At 40.9% G+C, this 20,944-nt stretch overlaps 1 long non-coding RNA gene across 1 annotated transcript; it reads right to left on the bottom strand.

Moving 5' to 3' along the window:
* Positions 1 to 281: 281 nt before the first annotated feature.
* LOC144989365 (uncharacterized) lies at positions 282 to 2,691 on the bottom strand. The gene is made up of 2 exons (XR_013653511.1): positions 1,593 to 2,691; positions 282 to 1,508 (listed from the first exon to the last, which is right to left on the bottom strand). It is a non-coding gene; the product is annotated as an uncharacterized LOC144989365 (long non-coding RNA).
* Positions 2,692 to 20,944: the final 18,253 nt, after the last annotated feature.

Genomic DNA, 20,944 nt, shown 5'->3' with positions numbered 1-20,944 from the left:
GGGAGAAGCCCTTTATAGAGGCAAAATGTTTGTGTCACCTAAATCAAGGTGTGGGGCCACCAGGTGCAGACTCCCGATCTTTTGGGCCTACAACACTGGGTCAGAGGCTACATTCCTCTGAGGCAGGTCAGCGGTAAAGCATCTGACAGCCTGTCTGAACGTTGTAGGCCTGGCCCAGCGGACATCTGCACTTTTAGAAAGACCATGTTGAAGCATCAAATTAACCTGCAAACTTAAAAAGTTCTTTGAATAATTTGGCAAGTAAAAATCAACAAAATGTATTTAAGATAAGATAAGATGGGACTTTATTGATCCCCGGAGGAAAATCTACCGTAGTTGATACAGCAGCCAAACAAGAAATATAATAGTTGGGAAAACAAATAGCAAGAGAAAAAGACACAAGTAGTGGTGGAAAATGGTGGTAAAAGTACATGTCATGAATAAATAAGTAAATACAACAGCAATTTCAGTAGACCTCAGCATTTCATTATATTTGTTACAAACATGTTTCATCGTCAGTGGGATCTCCAGATAGTTTTTCAACTGAGATGCACAAAAAGTGTTGCGAGCCAGTAGAAAACCACTTTTGACTCTTATGTAAGGAAACTGGCGCAGATCGGACCTGCAGGGCTCAGCTTTCTGCTCATAATACTTTTTAAATCTGATTACCGGTATGTCTTTCCATAGACTTTGTGTTTCTTCTCTGCAAACCTCATCCATCTTCTGTTTTACTGATTATATTATTCTTTGGGAAAATTAACATTTGCTTTGTCAGTGTGTTAATTTATCTTCATAGATCTGTGCTAAATCAAGAAAGTTTAAACAGATACATTACTCTCACTAAACTGGGTCTCTGCAACAGACTAATGATCAGTTAAAACATCAAAGACAAACTTTGGTCGGTCTGCACTGATTTTGTATAAATAAATCTGATTTTTAAAAGTAAAGTTAGAAAAAGTAACATTCACATAATGATAACTGGGAAGAACCTCTCCAGCCGAAGAACCATAGCAGGTTTTGACGATGGATGGAAATAAATCTCAAGATCATGAAATTGTTTCCACACTGTGTCCTTAAGAGAACTGCATGTGCAGAACCACAACACAATGACAACAAAGACCAAGGTCACACACATTTTATACAGAACCAAAGCATCTGCTTTATATCTAAAATATATGTTCTGATCCAGATGCTGGAACCCGGAAGGACCACAGGAGAATGAGATGGAGAATTAACGGATTTATTATTCTGGACGAGGACCAGTGGGTGAGTATGGTTGATGAATATCCAATGGCGTGATGATTCTGGTGAAGCAGCTGTAAGCAGTGGTGTGGCGTGGATTTGAGTCAAGGCGTGGAGAGCAGCCGAGACTTGAGTTGATTTGTGGCGTGGCTTGGGCTTGTGGCATGGCTTGGGGTCAGGGCGTGGATAGATGCATTGGATCCTTGATGAAGCACTGTCTGCTCGTGTGGAGGTAGGACCCAGGTTGACACTCATGGCAATTTGTCCTGTAGAAGAGGTGGAGAAGTAGTGGTTAATATAAAGCATGAAAAGCGAGAACCAGAGACAGGACTAGAGACCAGGTAATGCACCAAAGAGGGGAAACGAACTGGTGAAGAATTCTGGTGAAGGATCCTCTAAAAAAAGAGCAGGCAGGTGATGAGGTGAGTGCCAACAGCTGGGTCCAATCTGGAAAGCAGAGCAGAGAGGGGAGGGGGGAGGAGAGGACTCCCGGAGGCACCATGACATGTTCTCTGCATTCAGGTTCCATTCCTCTTTCATTCTAAAAAACAAAAATTATAATTAAAGTTGGAATTAAATAATATCACAATTCTTTTTCCCCTCTTCTTCATCTAAAATCCATCCATCTTTTTCCAAAGTTTCTTCAGGCAATCACCTTGATCATCACAATTTAAAAAAAAACATTTTTACTTTTCTCTGTTCCTCAGGACCCTAGGTCCTCCTCCTCATCATCATCATACTCCTCGATCAAAGCCATCTGTAAAAGTGGCAAATTTCACAAAAGGAAGATTTTACATTTCTTGGGCAGGACAAAAAAAGTAAATAAATGAAACAACAGTTGTAGTTCATTGCTTTTCTAGCAATTATAAAACTGTTCAGTTTTTAAAGATGGCAGGTGCTTAGCTGTCAACCAACTACTAATATATTTGATTTTAAAGGAATATTGTAAAAATCTTCTCAGAAATCCAAGTAGCGTAAACTCAGATTTCTGCAGCCTCTATGTTTGTCGATGTGGCTTGTCCTCAACAATCCTGTCTGTTTTCCAATTCTCCCTGATCACTTCTCTATAATCTTGCTGCAGATTAATTGACTCAGCTAATTCCACATCCTGATTGACCAAAGACACCTGAATCAGGTAGTCAGCATCAAGCAGTCCAGGGGGGTATTCCAGGAAGCATGTTTAAACTAGCCTGACTTTAAGCCAGAACTCTGGCTGAAATCCGCCTGAACTTGCTTACTCGGGGTATGTCGGTTCCAAAAGACCGGATATGAGTTGGCGTAATTACGCTCGACTTGGTAACCCTGGGTTAATGCACGTGCATGTCAAGTACATAAAGACATTCTCAATCGATCGCCGATTTCCGGAGTCACCATGGAAACGCGTGAGTTAATGCACGTGCATGTCAAGTACATAAAGACATTCTCAATCGATCGGCGATTTCCGGAGTCACCATGGAAACGCGTGGAGAAAAAAAGAAAGCACTATACTTCAGTGAGACGAAGTCTGAGATTAATGACGACGTATGAAGATTATACGTCCATCAAAAAAAGTAATACGGCTGCATCCGCAAAAGAAAGAGTTTCTGCTTGTAGTAGAAGAACAGACAAAGTAAACGCACGAGTTTCTGATCTTATTTCCATTTTCATGTGACGCATATATATAACTTATCCAATTTTGCCAACTTAAACGAATTACTTCTATTGGTAACAAGAAATTGAGTTAAATTTATTCAACCTAATTTCTTATGTCAATAAAACTCAATAGTTGTTAATACAACTCAAATTTACATATTTATTTAACTAAATGTCATATTACTCCAATTCAAGTAATCTTTTTTCCATCGTAATGAATTCAAATTCTTGAACTCTCATATGTCTAAGTTTGAGACGGCAGATCCTCATTTTTATAACAATAAAAAGAACAAGACAGTATGTGCTTAGTGCGTTCATTCATTTAGGAATTTTCCGACATTGTCAATTTACCATAGAACTGTAGGGGTGCTTCTACCTCCCTCTCCCTCATCGTGCAGAGACTTGAGCAAATTAGGACAAAATAACTCGGCAAAACACGGTAAAAAACAGTAAAACAGCTAAACAACTAAACACATTTGATCAAAAACCCACACTTAAACCCAAATCCGTCCAGACAGGCAAAGGGAATGATATCCCACAATCCCTTGCGGTGCCGATCTAACAGCAGCACCAAAGTTACACCTACTTAATTGAATTAATTTGAATGAAAGCAAAATAACTGTCTGAAAACTACGTGTTATGTTTAAACTGACTTAACAAAAAAAAGATTTTTAATTATCTTAACTGAAGCAAATAATTAAATTAGATCAAAGTAAAAAAGTTTATTTTTCCAACATCCATATGATAAGATATGTGATCTTATCACCCTCTCACGGTGGAAAAAGTATTATCTGAGCTTCTTCATCCACTAAATCATCATCAAATGGACACGGCATGCTGCTTCACCTCTCTGTAAACAAACTAACCTTCAACTAAACCTGCTCCAGACCAGGTTATGTTCAGAGCATGAGTTGCCATGGCAACTTGACCTACCCTGAAACATTCCTCCATTTCTGGAACCGAAAGCTGAGGTTATCAACTTCCTTAGCCTTAAACTTACCGTGGGAGCTAGCATAACCTGCTCTCTGGAATACCCTCCAGATAGAAAACAGGCAGGGTTGTGGCTGTTGAAGCACCAGGGTTGGCTGATCCTGGACTATGAAAACCTTTTCACATAATTGTTTGATAGTTTCATTATAAATCCATAACACTTGAAATCTGTTTTTTGATTCATTTTATTTTTAAACATCATTTTGCTCTCAAAGGCTCCTGTGCAAACAGACCTCCATTCATGCAGCTCCTCACCGAAGTAGAAATATTTCACTGATGTGGGAGAAGCAGAGCTACTGCAGGAAGACTTCATCTGAACCCCCGTTAAAAAAAATATCAAACTGATCTCTTCATCAAAACCTTGCAGCGTCTTCCTGTTAATTAAGGATCAGGTGACTAACTTTTTATAGAAGAGGTTTTAACTAAGAAACAACAAAAAAACTCAATGATAAGTTAAATATCCCTCCAACCACATTGGAAACCTGGAGAACAAGCTTGAGTTGCATTACAAACCTGGACCTCATAAAGGCTTCAAGAGTATTTTAATGATGCCTGAAGGGGGCTCATCGTGTTTGTGGAATGATCTCAAACTTCCTAAATCGCACAATAATGCAGACATTGATATAGATAAAATTAAAAACAGGACAACCTGTTTTTCTGTTTTTAAGCAAATTCCTAAAAGCACAGTTTGTGTTAGTTAAGCTTCAGTCTGTTTGGTTGGCTTTGAAGTGAAACTCTTTAACCTCATCGATAAAACACAGAGCCAAAGGTTTACCCGTCCAAACTATGGCTTCTTTGCTCCATTTTCCATCAGAACCCCGGTGGGATCCCTTATCCTCTCTGGCTTCACAGCTGCTTTCTGTCTAATTCAGTGTTTCCATAGCTCAGTCTCCCTCCTTCCACTGTGTCTGTATGTTATAGATGGAAAACAGCTGCCCGTCTCCTGGATTTCCCAGCATCCCATTGCCTGCTGGACGACTCCACTAACGTGACAGAAATCAACTCCAGCTTAACGTTCTCCGCCGTCTGAACGGAAACTGTGACACACAGCAGAAGGATCCATTGCTGTTCTGGGCCTTTGATCCAGAGTTTAGCACCTAATACATGACACATGCTCCCAGCGTGCTCACTGCAAACACACCGACCTGACTGCCCAGCAGTGAAGAAGACGAAAGTGTCACTTGCAGAAGCAGATTTTCTTCAGTTCTAGTTTTATCCCGCTGAAAACTGCAGCATCATTTCTCTTCTGTTTCAATCATAAAAACTAATGTTCTTGTTCTTTTTCTTCAGAGTGTTTATTCGTATTTTGTGGTTTTAGAAAACCTGTGAAATTGTCAGTCTGGGATACTGCAATCATTCGTAGCAGACGGAATAAGGAGAATGAGGAGTTTCCTTGCGACGCCTAAAACACACAGAATGAGGGAGGGGGACCTGGCTGCTGACAAGGTGGCGCCCAGACATCATTACCCAGGAAAGGAAATTCTACAAGATTTCAGAATTGTTGCACCTTTTACTAAAAGTTTTTCATGTGCATAATTGGTAACTGGTCTGGGGCCTCATTTATAAAACTATGCGTAGGATTTGCGTCAGAAGTGGCGTACTGATGAAACATAGGACGTGCGTACGCACAGAAATATTCGGATTTACTAAACCGTGCGCACGCACATCCTACTGATTTTTCCCCTAATAAATCACAATCAATTCTAAATGTAGCGCAGCTTTTGCGGCTTGATGACACGCCCATAGTTGCCCATAAATAGTCCGGGAAACGCCCACAAGTTAATATTCATTGATTGCGAAATCATGACAAACACAGAGAGGAAATCAAAAACACGTAACTTCACTCAATGTGAAGTAGAAGTTATCGTTGGCGAGGTGGAAAAGAGGAGAAAAATGTTGTTTGGAAGGCACAGTGTGGGCATTAATGCAAAAAAGGTACTTGAGTGGCAAACGGTGGCAGACGCCGTAAATTCTGTAGCCTCATAACCTCGGACCGTGGCCGAAATAAAAAGCCCGCATAGGTCCAACAGGACGGCTCGAGGAAGTCGGAACCGGCTCATAAGCCACTCGTCCTCGTTTGCCAGCAAGTCTTCTTGCTGTCTAAAGAGGAGTTCACTCCGAATTCTTCCATTTACCACATCTTCTAAGAGCGCAAGATCAGCCATTGTGCGTCATTACGCATTGTGATGTGATTACGCCTTCTTTTGAGCATACGCAACGTTTAAAAATGAGGCCCCTGGTCTCCATATGAAAATAAAGGTTTCAGAATCAGAATCAGAATTACTTTATTGATCCCACACGTGGGAAATTTGTTCATTACCATAGCAACTGACATCAGAGGGACAAAAGACTAAAAATAATATAAAAAACAAGAACAAAAAGAAAAAAAACAATGTAGCATAAATGTAAAAAACAAGGTGGTATAATGTAAAAAGCCATTTACAGAACAGGTAAAAAGATGTGCAAAAGAAATGTGCAAAAAAATAAAAAAAAACATGTGCAAAGGTTATCTATTGCATTGTGAGTTATTGTACAGGGTTATTGTATTGGGGATGAATGATTTCTGGTACCGGGCGGTTTTGGAGCGGAGCTGTCTGAGCCTCCGCTGTTTGTCCAGAACAGGGTGGAGAGGATGGTCTGGGTTGTCCATGATTGAAAGGAGTCTGTTCAGTGACCTCCTCTCCATCAGTGCTTCAAATGTTTGCTGTTTGCAGCCAGTGACAGAACCCGTCTTCCTGATCAGCTTGTTGAGTCTGTTGGCGTCACTGACTGCAATGCTGCTTCCCCAGCAGACCACAGAGGAGAACAAGGTGCTGGTCACCACAGAGTGGTAGAAGATCTCCAGCATCTTGCTGCACACATTGAAGGACCTCAGCTTCCTAAGGAAGTAGAGTCTGCTGCAGGCCTTCTTGTACACAGCAGTACTGTGGCTCCTCCAGCTCAGTCTGCTGTCAATAGTAACTCCCAGGTATTTGTACTTAAAATGGGACAAAAAACGGAAATCCTTTTATTTCTTTCTAAAATGATATAAACCAAAGTGTTCAGATTTGTAAAGCTGGTACACGAGCTTTAGCTCCAGTGTTAACATCCCTTCACAATCGTAACTTTTCAACCCTTAATGCCATCAGCGTTTAACAGCGAATTCTGTCTAGGACAGTGTTTTTCAACCTCTCTTTTTTTTCCGGCAATCATTACCCTTAAGTTTTATTTTTAAAGTCTTGTGAACAATTTGTAGTAATAGTGGTGTCTCTAACTATAAGTATGTTGAAGTTAAAATGGAAAGAGCAAAGGTTTTCAAGGATTCCCCATGTATTTCAATGGAGTCAAAAATCCTGGAAATCCTGGAATTTTTTGAAAGGTTCAAGGATGTGAAGGACCAAAATCATAACTGGGAAAAGCTGAAAGTGCTGAACAATTTAATAGCTGAATTGTTAAAATAGCTGAAAAATTGAGCTAAGCGCCAATAAAATGGTGGAAGATACTATAATAAACCAGAAGAAAATGCGAGGTTGAGTGTTATATTGCTGAATGAAAATAAAACTTTAGGGTAATAATTGCTGGAAAAAAAATTAAATATAGAAATGATCAAAGTTGACCATAAATAAAGTGAAAACAGCACAATAACAAAAAATATAGTTTTGTGAAAAATGTGAGCGAGCTTCTGCACCATAGAAAGAAGCAAAGTTTTTCAAGGATTCCCCATGTATTTCAATAGAGGCAAAAATCCTGGAAATCCTGGAATATATTGAAAAGTGTTAAGGATATGAAGGACCAAAAGTCATTCGTGGAAAAAGATGAAAGAGCTGAACATTTTAATAGGTGAATGATTAAAATAGATGAAAAATAGTAGCACCAAAAACTGTCTGCTCTCTGATCTTCCTTATATCCTAGCATTGCCATTCTCGCATAAACTGGACAAACTGATTCTTGACTCGAAGCCCCGCAGCCTGCAGACTGACATTTGCAGATGTTTCTCATCAGCTCTGCAGAGACTGGACAAATGAACAGATGAAACGGCACAGAAACGTACTTACTGGCCTACTCTTTTCCTGTACAAACTTTCATTCACAGGCAGAAGTTAAAAGGCCATTTGTGCCCCGTTGCTCCCTCTCAGAGCCAGCCTCAGAGCAACATCTGCACTGGCGAGACGCTTAATTGCACTTGTTACGTCAGCCTCACGCTCCGACTTCCAGCCCAAGCTATTAGAAACATGATGCTGGACAAGGTCTAATGCCCCGAGACAAAGAAACCTTTTAAGAGAAGCAGCAGCCTCGTCCAGTTTAACATCGGCGTATGAAGAACACCAGTGTGTGAAACACGCAGTTACATACAGTCATGATCGTGAAAGTTCAGACAGAGCAGGTATGCAGAAGTCAAGGGTCAATATTTTTATTGTTTTTTTTTTTTTTAATTAAATCTAAAGAAAAACATTTGTAACATTTCAGATCAGAATTCCCACGGAAGCCTAAATCTGGCTGAGCGACACCCAGGCTGAGTAAAACCTATGAAGCTGACGTTGACCTTGGCAGAGAAGAGGGGGAACATGCTGCTGGAAAATCAAATGTTGGTCGAGGTCCTGAGCAGTGGTTGTGGTATGGCACGCAACCACTGCAAAAGTGCAACGTATCTGTCCTCAGAGGAGAAGGAAACGTCTCAGATTGCTGTAAATTGTGTGGACGTGCCAGGCCTTTAAGCTCGTCTGCTGCATGCATTACAAACCAGGACAATTAAATAACCTCTGGAGCGGCGACCGTGACGGTTTTCCTGTCAAACTGGGCTGCGTAAGGCTTATTAAAGCAAAGGGTGTTTATGTAGGGCGTTCAGTTCTGGAAGAAAAACAGAAGGGACAGGAAAAAGAAAGCTGAAATCAGCAGCATTAGCTTGACGTGTGCAACACCCATGCATGGCATTGCGGGGATCGGCCCATTTCCAATCATCAAGAACGATTCCTATGTAGTTGTCGCTGTTTGAGCTGTACTGTATGAAAAAAATTTATAAATATGAACTGTGGTGTGTATTAACAATGGGATAGATTCCCCTAAGCACATAAAATATCTGTAGTATAGCGTCTTTCACAGGATCGTTAACAGAAAGGTGCACTAACTTGTGTAAATTTCTCTGACGGGCAGAATAATTTCAGCTGGATGTGACTGACATGAAAGCTGACCTTGGTGACAGTTGCTGTTCTTTAAACTTACACTGAAGTTGACCAACAGCCTCTGGAGCAGGAACAGCGGGGGAAAAAAGATGTCAAGCTGTCAGAGCAAAGGTTCGGCTCATTCAAGCTAAACAGCAGCATGTTTTAAACATGACACAAAAAGGAGGCCTTTATTCATTAATGAATAAAGGCAAATTTGATAAAGGAGGTATGAAACAATCACCTGTTTTTTCAAAAACGCTTTTTATAGGTTCACTTAAATCTCCTTTTGTTTTGTAGAAAGTTCTTTTCTGAACCTGAGCTGAGCTCTTGAAGACTCTCATATGTGACTGAAAGTGAAGAGTGAAGTTTTTCTGACTCAGCAGGAAGAGAAAGGCTTGGATCACAGCATCAGGGAAAAACCCTGACTGAAGCAGTAGCTCTCAAACTATTGGGAAGCATCTCAGGAAACGGTGGGATAAAGCTGGGAAGTGTGTGTGTGTGTGCGCCCGTGTGTGTGTGTGTGGGGGGGGCAATGTTTGGACATCAGAGATTTTTTTCGCGGCTGAATATAAATGTTCTTCGGGAAAGCATATCCGCGGGTATCGCGTGACTTACATTAACCTAACCTTAACTGCCAGTTGAAGACATAATTAATTTCTAACAGCGGTTTTAACATCTTAAAAGAATGGTAATACTGCCCGAATGTCGCACATGCGACCGGTACGGATTCGATACCGACACCTGCCTTTCTTTGCAACTGTGATCAGATTTGTTGAAAAATGGAGAAATGCATGTATAAAGGATGTAATGCCTTTGCGCCCCCCCAGGGAGGCGCATCCCACAGTTTGAGAACATGCAAAGTGAATGATCCTTTATTTAATTTATACTTTGTAAAGGAATCAACTCACTTTGTACATGTCTTCCCTGCAAGGATTTTTTCTAAAATGTTTCTCAGTCAAACGGTGCTATATATGACTGGCTGAGAGATCCATCTAACACAGCAGCACCTGCTGATTTGAGCTCTGCTGAGGAGGATCAGTTCATTGAAATCACGCCAGACTCCCCCTGAGGATGAGGTTTACAGCACAGACACTGAATTCTGGTTGGGTGTGGAGAAGGAACATCCACTCATAGGCTAGAAGGCTGCGGGCATTCTGCTTCCAATCATTACGTCCCATCTTTGTGAGCTAGGCTTTTCATGTTGAAAAAAAAAGAACAGAGCTAGGCTCAAGACTTGGGATTTGCAGTAACAAACCTGCAACCTTGTTTTGAAAAGATGTGTTGCACAAAGCAGGCACCCAGTACCCAGGCACAGAAAGGAGGAGGAGACAGAAGGTTCCAGGGAAACAGGAGCTAAAACCCTTGTGCTATCCTAGGTACTTTAACAATTTGAGTTGGGTCATCTAGACCCACTAGACAGTGCTCTGAACCTTTTTTCTTCAAGGATTTGTGATTTTCACTGGTGTCCATGGATTACATGAAATCTTTCCACCTTTGTCCACCTTGTCATGGTAGGGAGAACACGTCAATGCAAGGGGGGGGGGGGGGGGGGGTTTGTCATAGGATAACACAAGGGTTAATAACAAAAGAGTCCAAAAACTAAACAACATACCACTGCAGCAGGCAAGCAGGCTCAAAACTCAAAATACTTGACACACTGGAAACAGGGGAACATTAACCTATGGAGCAGCACAGTAGGAAGGGAAAGACAGGACTTGAACACATACAGAACAGACGACACACAGGTGGAAACAATGAGGGCAGATGGGGACCAAAAGTAAAACTCGAAACAAGAACATAACAGGAAACCTTTCAAAATAAAAAAGGAAACTTAACTCAAAACCACACAGAACAAAAAGAGAACCCAACACAAAAGCAAAGAAACTAAAACCATAACAGCACATTGCAGGCATGAACACAACTTTTTGCAAATTGGTTCAATGTTATCGTTCTCACAAAGTGAATGATCCTTTATTTAATTTTTTCTAGTCTCAGGAAGCAGCAGGAATGTTTAAGATTTTGATATGGTATTAAAGTTTTACATGTCTGTCTTATTTTGTCAGTTTTTTGTCGGGGGGGGGGGCATTTTGCATTTTTCCTCCTCCAAAGGGGGGAACAAGAGAAAAAGTTTGAGAACCACTGGACTGAAGGAAGAAGACGATTGAAATGCTTGCAGGAGGCTTTGCAGCAAAGAAAGCTGTATTTGTGCTACAAGATACTCAGAAAAATAATTGAATTGATTCTGTTATGGTGAGGTCACAGGACTCTTTGTCAGAATCCTGTTGCAGACACAAATGCAGGATACAGGCATGCAGAAACAAAAGTTTTTATTTCAGCACTGAAACTGAATAAAAACCGAGGCTAGATTCTCATGAGACTCGAGAGGACACACAAAACAATCTCGCAATGTGTGGAAGAAACACACTGACTATAAACAGGTGGACTGATGACATAAGTGGACACAGATACCCATTACGATGACAGGTGGGAGAGAAAAGTAACTGGAAGGAAAAAAAAAACAGGAGACAAGGAACCAGAAACAGAAGGCAACTACAAAACTGAAGCATAATTACAAACCCCACCCCAAATACCCCGCACTCTTAGAGGTCACAGGTCTCTTAATGGATCATCATGGCTTGAGATATGACTTCAGTGAATCAGAGTGTATTTTCACTGGTTTCTGGGGGCTTCACTATGACCCCCATAATCTAGAAGGGTCATACCTCTGTCGGCCATAATGTAGGACCCTTTACATTTTGGATAAACCTATGACTGTGTCTTACAGTTAGATGATGTGGTCCTGTACTTGTCCTCAGGGAATTTCCAAAACTAGCACTGAAGACGGTTTAGACGTTAAAACAGGTGGCTAACTTGGTTCTGTAAAGCTTTCATTTTTTTAAACTGGCAGAATTAAGGACAGTAGACACATATTTACACCTCTAAGTACTTCTAAATCATGTTCCTGATACAGCACACTTTCGCCAGCGGCAAAAGCTTTGGTCAGAAGGGCTACCTGTGAGTTTTTCTACAGCAATGCCCTGATTTGTTTTTTTCATCAGTAACAGTTGACATTTGAGGAATGGTGAAATATTTTGAAGCAAAGACGCAATTCCTTTAAACTGGATCAAAGTGATACCAGTCCACAGCAGATCAACATGAGAACAACCAGAAAAGAAAAGAATGCAGGTTTCTTAGAGCCCTGGCCACAAAGTGGGACGTGAGCTTAACTGAAATGCTGCACCTTCACAGAGACGTGAACAAAAGAAAGTCTGCAAATCCCTGAGAACTGAAGTAATGCTGTGAGAAATGAGCTTGAATTCCTCCAGAGAAAAAAATCAGTGCTGAGCTGCATCTGCTCACGTAATAACGCTCAACACCTAGATGTCTGCTCCACTCTAACCACTGCTGGCTGGAGTGGTTTGGCTCAACAATCACGACTGTGGCATCATGGAACATGCTCAGCAAAGGATCTAGTATTTTCACCCAAAGTAACATTTTAGTGCCTCCTTCGAAGCCTTTTAACACACCTAAAGTATTTATGTTTAAGGTCAGTTCTACACGCTTCTTTTCTGCCCATGACGACACTGTTTGTCATGGTTATTATTATCTACAGTCGCAATAGATTATGTAACATTTAAATGGATTTAAAGAACCTTTAATGTTCTTCGTTAATGGACCCAAATCCACAAAAAGAGAGATTTTGATTTACAGAAATGATGTGAACAGTTGAAATCTGGAGCTAAAAAGGCAAACCTTAAAGAGAGGTGCAGAAACTTCTACATGGAACCACAGCAGCTTCTGTTGATATTAGCAGACTGTTTCTGGTAAAAAACCCCCAACAAAAAACAGTTGAAGGTTTGTTGTCGTCAGACAGAGGGACCGATCTCGGATGCTTTCAAATGTGAATAAGCTGCAACGATCTGAGCATGCTCAGAGAGGTGAAGAGACATAAAACAACATCACGGCTTTGTCTGCAGACATCTCGGTGTGCTGGGTCAGGTCACGCTCCGCCTTCAGACTTTGTGCTTCTGAGTGGTTCAGGTATTCTGCAGAGCAAATGTGTTGACAGACAAATTGTTCCTCAGGCCTATCTGCGTCAGCTGTTCACAAAAGAGGGGTTTTCAGCAGGAAGCTGAGCTTGTGGTTCCATTTCCAGCCTTGTGGGGTTCAGAAGAGGAGAGATGAAGTGGACCAATTATCTTGCTTGCCAGCGGTCACACAGCTAGTAAGAGCAGACACACTTATTGCTCATAAAACAGCAGAAGCTATAAATGATGAGCCCACAGGGACTGTGGGACATCATTCTTCAAACACAGACTGATGATGGCATTTTTATGTGAAACATTCCAAATAAAACATTCCTAAATGTGAAAGCCTGAAGTCATTAGAATGGGAGTGTGAAATATTTAGGTGCACTCAATTTGAAAAGGAAAATGCAGCTTATACAATAATTAAGAACCACCGATTATTTTCTGTAAAACCACAAACCAATCAGCAACTAAGCCTTTCTGAAGATTTCTCCTGTACTAATCTCTGTGACCGTCCCTGGTGTGTATCTGTGCCAAAGGTGCAGCTAAAAGAACGAACCATCTCTACCAAGCACACGTTTATCTGTACTGTTGCTAAATGGTAAATGGTGTAAGCGTATACAGCTGTCCTCGCCATATTGTGGTTCTCGTTGTCCCGCAGATTTCTTTTTCTTTCTCTGACGGCAAGTCATCAAACTGGGTCACAGAGAGACGAGAGGTACCACTGAATGCGCTGTCATCCAGATGCAGCTCCTGCAGTAGATGGTAAAGCTCATCGTACCGGGAGAGTCTCTGAATGATGTCATGGAGACATGGTTTTCTAGAACTCTTCGGAATGAATAAACCTGATCTCTAAACATCATCAGTGTCTTTGATTTCTTGTAAATGAGATATACAGTTGATGTTTCCGTGTAGCGATGAGGCTAAAAACGTTAGCTCTTCCCACATGTATCTGAGTGTCAAGTTTAAGAACACATTTCTGGAATAGCGTAGAGCAGCGAAATGACGCTCGTCCAAAGAGAGATCTCCGACGTAAAGCTGACACTTGAATCCCATTTGGTGTGAACGCAGCATTAAAATGTCACTCCGCAGGTTATATCTCTGTTTTCCATTTGTTATAACACTTATTTAAAAAAACAACAACAAAAAAAGCAAAAAATATTCATGTGGTTTCACACTAAGTCCCCTACCTTTTTTTGATGCAGTATCAAGCGCTCTTACATTCTGGCTAAGTAAAGACCATGCAGATTCAAATGGTCTGTTGCACATTTTCTGAGGCCTAACCTCAGAATATGTACATTCCAGGACTTCCAGGTATGCTCAGTCAGGTGTCACTGTAAAGCAGCTGGAAACAAAGACAGCAAGTGCTGCAATTTTAAAACTAATTCCTATCTGCAACAGGGGGCTGCAAAGCCTACAAACCCTCTACATTTCAAGGTAAAAACTCCTTCACCCAGTATGGGAAAGTACTTCTAAAAATCAAAACACTGGTTGGCAAACTTGTCTCAACACAAACAGCCTCCTGACAGACACAGATTGTATTTCCAGTTAGGAGCTCCCTGTAAATTAAACTGAGCTGGGCTTCGGTAAACAGTGCTGTTTTGTGTCAGGGTAATTGACTTTCATAAAATCCTGGTGCATCATGAAAGCTTTGCCGAGGTCAGCTGAAAAATGGAGTCAAAGGTGGTGAGGTTAAGTTTGGGACAACAGCCTGCTGTGCCCCCCCGCAGCCTGATGGTGGGCTGCAGAGCCAAACATGTTCACGGAGACATGAAAGGTTGTGATCCCTCATGAGTGAACAAAGGCAGAGTGTTAGTGTCTTGGGGGGCAGGCCTAAGTGTGTTCTTGGCAGGTTGACCCGCTGGTGGGGGTGACCCACTCACAGAGAACAGTGGCATATTTGCTGCAGACAAGAACCAAAACAACAAATGTTACAGGTGCTGCAAGGCCTAAAAACGCAGATTTTTGAACCTATAATTGGAGCCTGACCAGACTTTATTAGAAAATGCTTGCACCAGCAGCCAAGGACAAAGAAGGGAGAAAACTCTACAAGGATGGAGAGGAAAACAACACTCTGCAAGGAGCTGGAAGTCAGACAGTAAACATGCCAGAGGATTCAGGATGGATGAGGAGAAACATGCAGACCTGGAGCAAAATGGGGGCTCAGATTTGTCTCCTCTGAACTCCTCTCCAGCTTGGAGACAGAAAAGGAAATTGTTTTTTCTGCTTGTGCTCAGCACAATATTCATCCTCGAGCCTGGAATCTCTGAGAAGACACATTTGTCTTTATGTTTTTTAATATTTAAACTCTGTTTGGATTCTTGTAAGAAAGAACATTTGTTTTTGTATGTTTGCTTCCTTTGGCTCATAGAACAATAGCATAAGCAGGAGGTTGCACTAGAATAGATAAACTTATTCATCCTGAAATTTGTTTTGAATAATGCAAACTACAGACAGAGTGTGACTGTTTTTCATTGGACTCATATCAGTCATGTGTTCTTAGAGTGAGACAGGATTGGAAATGTGCAGATGAATGTTTAAAGCCTCAACATACCGGAGGGAGTGAATGACAGCGCGGATGAGGACTGGGCTGTTTTTGGCATTGTGGCCAGAGACAAACGTTCAAAGCAGCCCTCCATATGTACGCTATTTTCATGACCATGGGGAAAATGAAAGAGTGAATGAGGGCTGCAGTTAGGCCAAACTCAAATGTCTGTGGGCCCAGAAGAGAGAGCAAATCTCAGGAGGAAGTGGTCGGGTTTCAGAGGAACGGCTGCTGTGCTGCACGCTCGACTGACTCCAGCTTTTCCTCAGGAACACAAGCAGAGCAAACACATCCACCTCACGCTCTGGCTTTCATGTGAGGTGCTAATTGAGTCCCATAGTGGGTGACTTTCCAAAAAAGTTTTGTGCAGAGCTTTCCTCCTAAAAAGGCTTCCTCTCTATTCGGTTAAACGTGGTGTGTGCATTTGTGCTCTGGTGAGCATAAAGGTTATTCAGCAGCTCTGTAGGAGAGTGAGCCAGTGAGGTTTTTAGCAAGGGCTTAGTGAGAAAATGCTGAAAAAGCTTTTCCAAAAGCTCTGCGTTGAATTACTTTCAAATTGGTTCTGCTCTGGTGTCAGCGTTAGCAGCACAGCTGACAACAACGTCCACATGAAAACTCCTCACTGACAAATTTAAGGGTAAATATTTACCTCTACATGGCTTATCATCTGGCTAAATATTAAATATAAGTTTCATTTAAAATCCTGATTTCACTATACAGCATGGCTGTTGGTTTATTTCAGGGGTCGGGAACCCATGGCTCGCGAGCCATATATGGCTCTTTTGATGGTCACATGTGGCTCGCAGACAAATCTTTAATTATAGTAATTTTTTTTTCATTAGACCAGTCTTTCTCGGGCGCGATGCGATGCCAGAGGCGCGCAGTAGTAGCGGTGCTTAGAGAGAGAAATCTGCGCCAGCGCTATCAGTTACTATTATCTATTATTTCACAGAGTTTGTACCAGCTGGAAACCTGTGAATTGCCGTGCCTAAAACTACGCGCTCCCGTCTCTGAGAAAGAGCGCGCAGATGCGGGGACGGGATGTGTGAGGAAGAAAGCAGAGGGTGGGGGTGAGGGGTTGTGGGGACCGGCAGCAGGTGAATCGCGCAGGGATTGTAAAAACGTAAAACCTGCTGCCCGTCACTCACTGCAGCGTGTGAGTGTGTGTTTGGCTCCCCGTCTGCATGTGAGCAGTCTTTGTCACATCTACAGAACATTCAGACCTACGATCACGTTTAAAGTCTCAACGCCTGCATGAAGCAGAAACTCACCACGTATCAACCAGACTAGACCATCAGCAAAACTACCACGAGAAATACTCATCATTTATTAGCAACAGCATAACAATTTTATTAAAAAGAATCCACAGACTTATTGTACTTTAAAAATGTTGAAATTAAATCAAATGCACACATTCATTTGTATATTTAGTTTTAAACAAATTGTCGCGGACTGAGTTGGATGGCTGTTGGGCCGCGTTAAAAGTTCTGGAGTTCATTGAACGCATCTGATTGGCCCTCAGTTCTGTCGCTCAGCCTGTTGTTAGGTAGTTTGGACCAATGGGGTTCAGCTATGGGCCGAATAAGGGAAATGGGAGGGGCTGGAGCGGGAGCAGGGGAATATAAAGTTGGGAGAAGCGCTCTCGTGTCGGCGGGAGAGATTCAGGAGTTGCTGAATGAATTGTACGGCGTTTGTTGCGGTCTACAGTAATCGGAATAAAGAACTTTAAAAGAGGTTAAGTCTCCGTGCCTCAGTGTGGGGAAGGGACACTACATTATTGTATGGCTCTTTCGAAATTACATTTCAAAATATGTGGCATTTGTGGCTCTCTTGGCCAAAAAGGTTCCCGACCCCTGGTTTATTTGGTAATTCTGCTTTATTTTAGCAGATGTAAAAGCTTGTCTGAATGTGGACACAATAAACACACTAAGTAAGGAGACCCTGCATTCCACTTCTGCAAAATTTTGAAAAATGAAAGCTTACTGAATAAATCTGCAGATGCGGCTTTTCTTCTTCAGTTTTTGTATGAACAATTAAAACTTTGTTTCAAACATGTTAATAATATAGTGGCACATTTAGTGGATAGTAATGATAAGAATAATAACAACAACAAACATGATACAGATGCATGTTTGAAAGGGAAGAAGCTTAACCTCTTAAAGCTCAGACACATTGTCACCATACCAAATAATAATATTATTATAGTTTAACAGTTTCAGTCATGTTACATAACTGGTACTACAATTTGTGGTCCTATATTTCTGTATTCTGTCCATAACATTTGTAAGTGTATTTGAACTTATGGAAGTTTTTGTTCTGGATCTAAAATATTTAGATTTTTGGTCCCCATAGGGATGAGTTGGTTCCTGATAATGGCAGTTCAAGGTTTCCAAGTCTTCTAAGTTTATGGGTCTTTTCTTTGATTACAGACATGTTCTGAATATTGTCTGATAGTAAGAAATTAAATGCCTTATGCGTTGTAAATACTGTCTGATATTGTATTAAATCCTGCAATTTTAATAATTTAGATTATACAAACGTTGGTTAGAATGTTTGAAATACCCTCTTTATGTATGATCCAGACTGCTCGTTGTTGTAATATAATGGCTGTACTGAAGATTTATTTTTAGTCCCCAAAACTTCATTACAGTAGGTGAGATAGGGGAGCACTAAGGGGCTGTATAAAGTACATAGTGAATTGTAAACCAGTAAGTGTTTATTATTGAAAAATCATCTCTGATTTAACCTGATAATGTTTATTCAAAGTTAAGATCACCCTAACATAAGCCAACAATTCATCCTATCATAAACAACCCAAGACCAAATAAACATGTGAGGATTATTTGCTATGTTGGGCTACTTTTGGGTGACAGTGGGCTCCCTCTGGTCAGGTCACTAGTCTGTTGCAGGACCACACACTCACAGCTTGGGCCAAGTTAGAGATACCAGTTAATGTATGAAGTGTGATTTTGAAAACCCACACAAGGATTTGGAGAACATGGCAAGATCCCTGTTGAGATTTGAGCCAGGGCTTTCTCACTTTGAGGAGAGAGTGCTAACCACTACACACCTGTGCAGCCCGTTACACACTTAATAGTTAAAAAAATAACAAATACACACAGAGAAGTTATGAATACATTTTAAGCTAAAGTGTATATTTTGGTTAAGTCTGTCTTCATGTCTTTGGAAGTCTAACTTTGGTTCTGTATTTGTTTGGTTAAAGTAGAGATGAGTGCTTTAAAGACATTTTCTACACAGTTTTTTCTCTGCCTGATGCCAGAGTTGGATTGTCTATAGGGCTAATTTCCTTTGTTTAGGGGAGTGTCATCTGTGCGTAGATTGATCAAACTTTTTTTGGCTTTGCTGCTTCGGTGCTGCTTGGGTGGCTTCACCTTCAGAAATGCTTGTCGCTTCTTGATTCATCCTGGATGAGCCACGGAATGGGTTGGATCAAATGTCAGCTGCAAACCTTTTTTACTCTGTTTTCCTCTTCTTTGGACCCTCCACGATCTCTGTTGGGTTTTGTCTTTTGACCACTTTAACAAAAAAAGTTAAAGGCGGGGTTTGCTGTGTCAACATCCCAGGCAGCAGCAGTATCAATGTTGGAAAGAATGAGGAGATAAAAGCAGGGATCGTGTGTCAAAGCCGTTACAGCGGCCATTTCAACTCAGGTCTGAATAAGGGTTCACTGACCTTCTGCTCAGAAAAGCAATCTGTAGAGAACATGTCAGTTTAAACACTAAATGCTTTTACTGATCCGGACAGGAAACAGGCTGAGCAGAAGTGACGTTAATCTGATGACTGAAGGTCAAGTAAATACAAATGTTTGTCTGGAGGCATGTCACATGTGCAGGTTAATCTTGAACTATTTCATACCAGTCATCCGTAACATTTAAACCGCCTGTTCAATCTGCACCAGAATTGCAGCAGGATGAGTGTTTACTCATCCTCACAAACCAGAGCCAAAAAGGTTTCTGGACTGAACTCCACCACAGACCTTAAACTGAGCTACTGAAAACCACGGACACACCTAGGTGTGTGACAAGTAACAGGATTTTAATCCCAGAAGCCCCTGACCAGATGACCTGTGGATTTCCTCCACAAATGCTGCCTGACATGTCAGGAGGTTTCCACTGATGTCTGCTGACTTTGATACAAAGTCAACAATGCTTCAGGACATTTGCTTAAAACTCCAGAAACACATATGTGAAGCTACAATAATTATATCAAGAATTACCATAACAAATAATTATTGATCCTTTTATGTCAAATCTTAAATCATTACTGTTTTTTTTGCTAAGAACTTTATGAGAATGAAACCATGAGACAAATCTGTTCACGATTTGGAGATGTGACTTTGTATTATCATTGGAAGACTCAAACTTATAAAAAAAGTTATGTTTTTCACCAATCATTTATTGCATCATGTGATACTTTGTTCTCTAAACAGAATCTACAGGGTTCCATTAATCTAATTAATTATAAATGGATAAAATATTTTCCTAAACAAATTAGCTCAGAGGCATTTCAGACTTTGAGGCCATTAAGTTCAGTTTACTGATTACACTGATGATTCTCAGTTTCAGTCTGAAAATGTTCTTTTCTTGTCTTGATTTATAATAGAGTTCAAGACACTAACTTTTATGTATTGTCAGACCCTGAACTCAACATCAACTAAAACAGTGGTGTCCAACACAGCAGTGGTGGACAAAATTGTTGGTACCCCTCAGTTAAAGAAAGAAAGTCCACAATGCTCACTGAAATGACTTGAAATGTTCAAAAGTAACAATAAATTAAAATTTGTTGAAAAATAAAACAATCCAAATCAGCCATTACTTTTGAGTTGTTGATTAACAGAATCATTTTAAAAAACAAACTAATGAAATAGGGTTGGACAAAAATGATGGTACCCATAACCTAATATTTTGTTGCACAACCTTTTGAGGCAATCACTGCATTTAAACGGTTTCTGTATTTCTCAATGAGCCTTCTGCACCTGTCAACAGGTATTTTGCCCCACTCCTCATGAGCAAACAGCCCCATGTTTATTTTGAAAAAATGGCCCGATTCTCTGTTACATCCGTCTATGTCATTCTTGACTCAGGCTAATTTACTCTTCTCGGTCACGTGGTAGCTTACCGCTAAAATAAAACCCAGGAGCTAGCAAAATTAATAAAAGCAAACTTCTTTGGAAAGTTTCTTTGCCAAGGGGAAAAGGCCCGGCCAGGAGACAGAAGAGGAGCCTTCAACTCCCCAAAAAAGAAGGCTACATTTAATAGACAGTATCAGAAGTCCTACTTAAAATACATATTTATCCCAATGGGAAATTGCCAAGCACCATTCAGCATTGTGGTGAGTTGGATTTTT

This window comes from Oryzias latipes, chromosome 23 (assembly GCF_053564925.1).
Source record: "Oryzias latipes strain Hd-rR chromosome 23, Olatipes_Hd-rR_3.1".
NCBI lineage: Eukaryota > Metazoa > Chordata > Actinopteri > Beloniformes > Adrianichthyidae > Oryzias > Oryzias latipes.
This window is presented reverse-complemented; position numbering and strand designations above follow the sequence as displayed.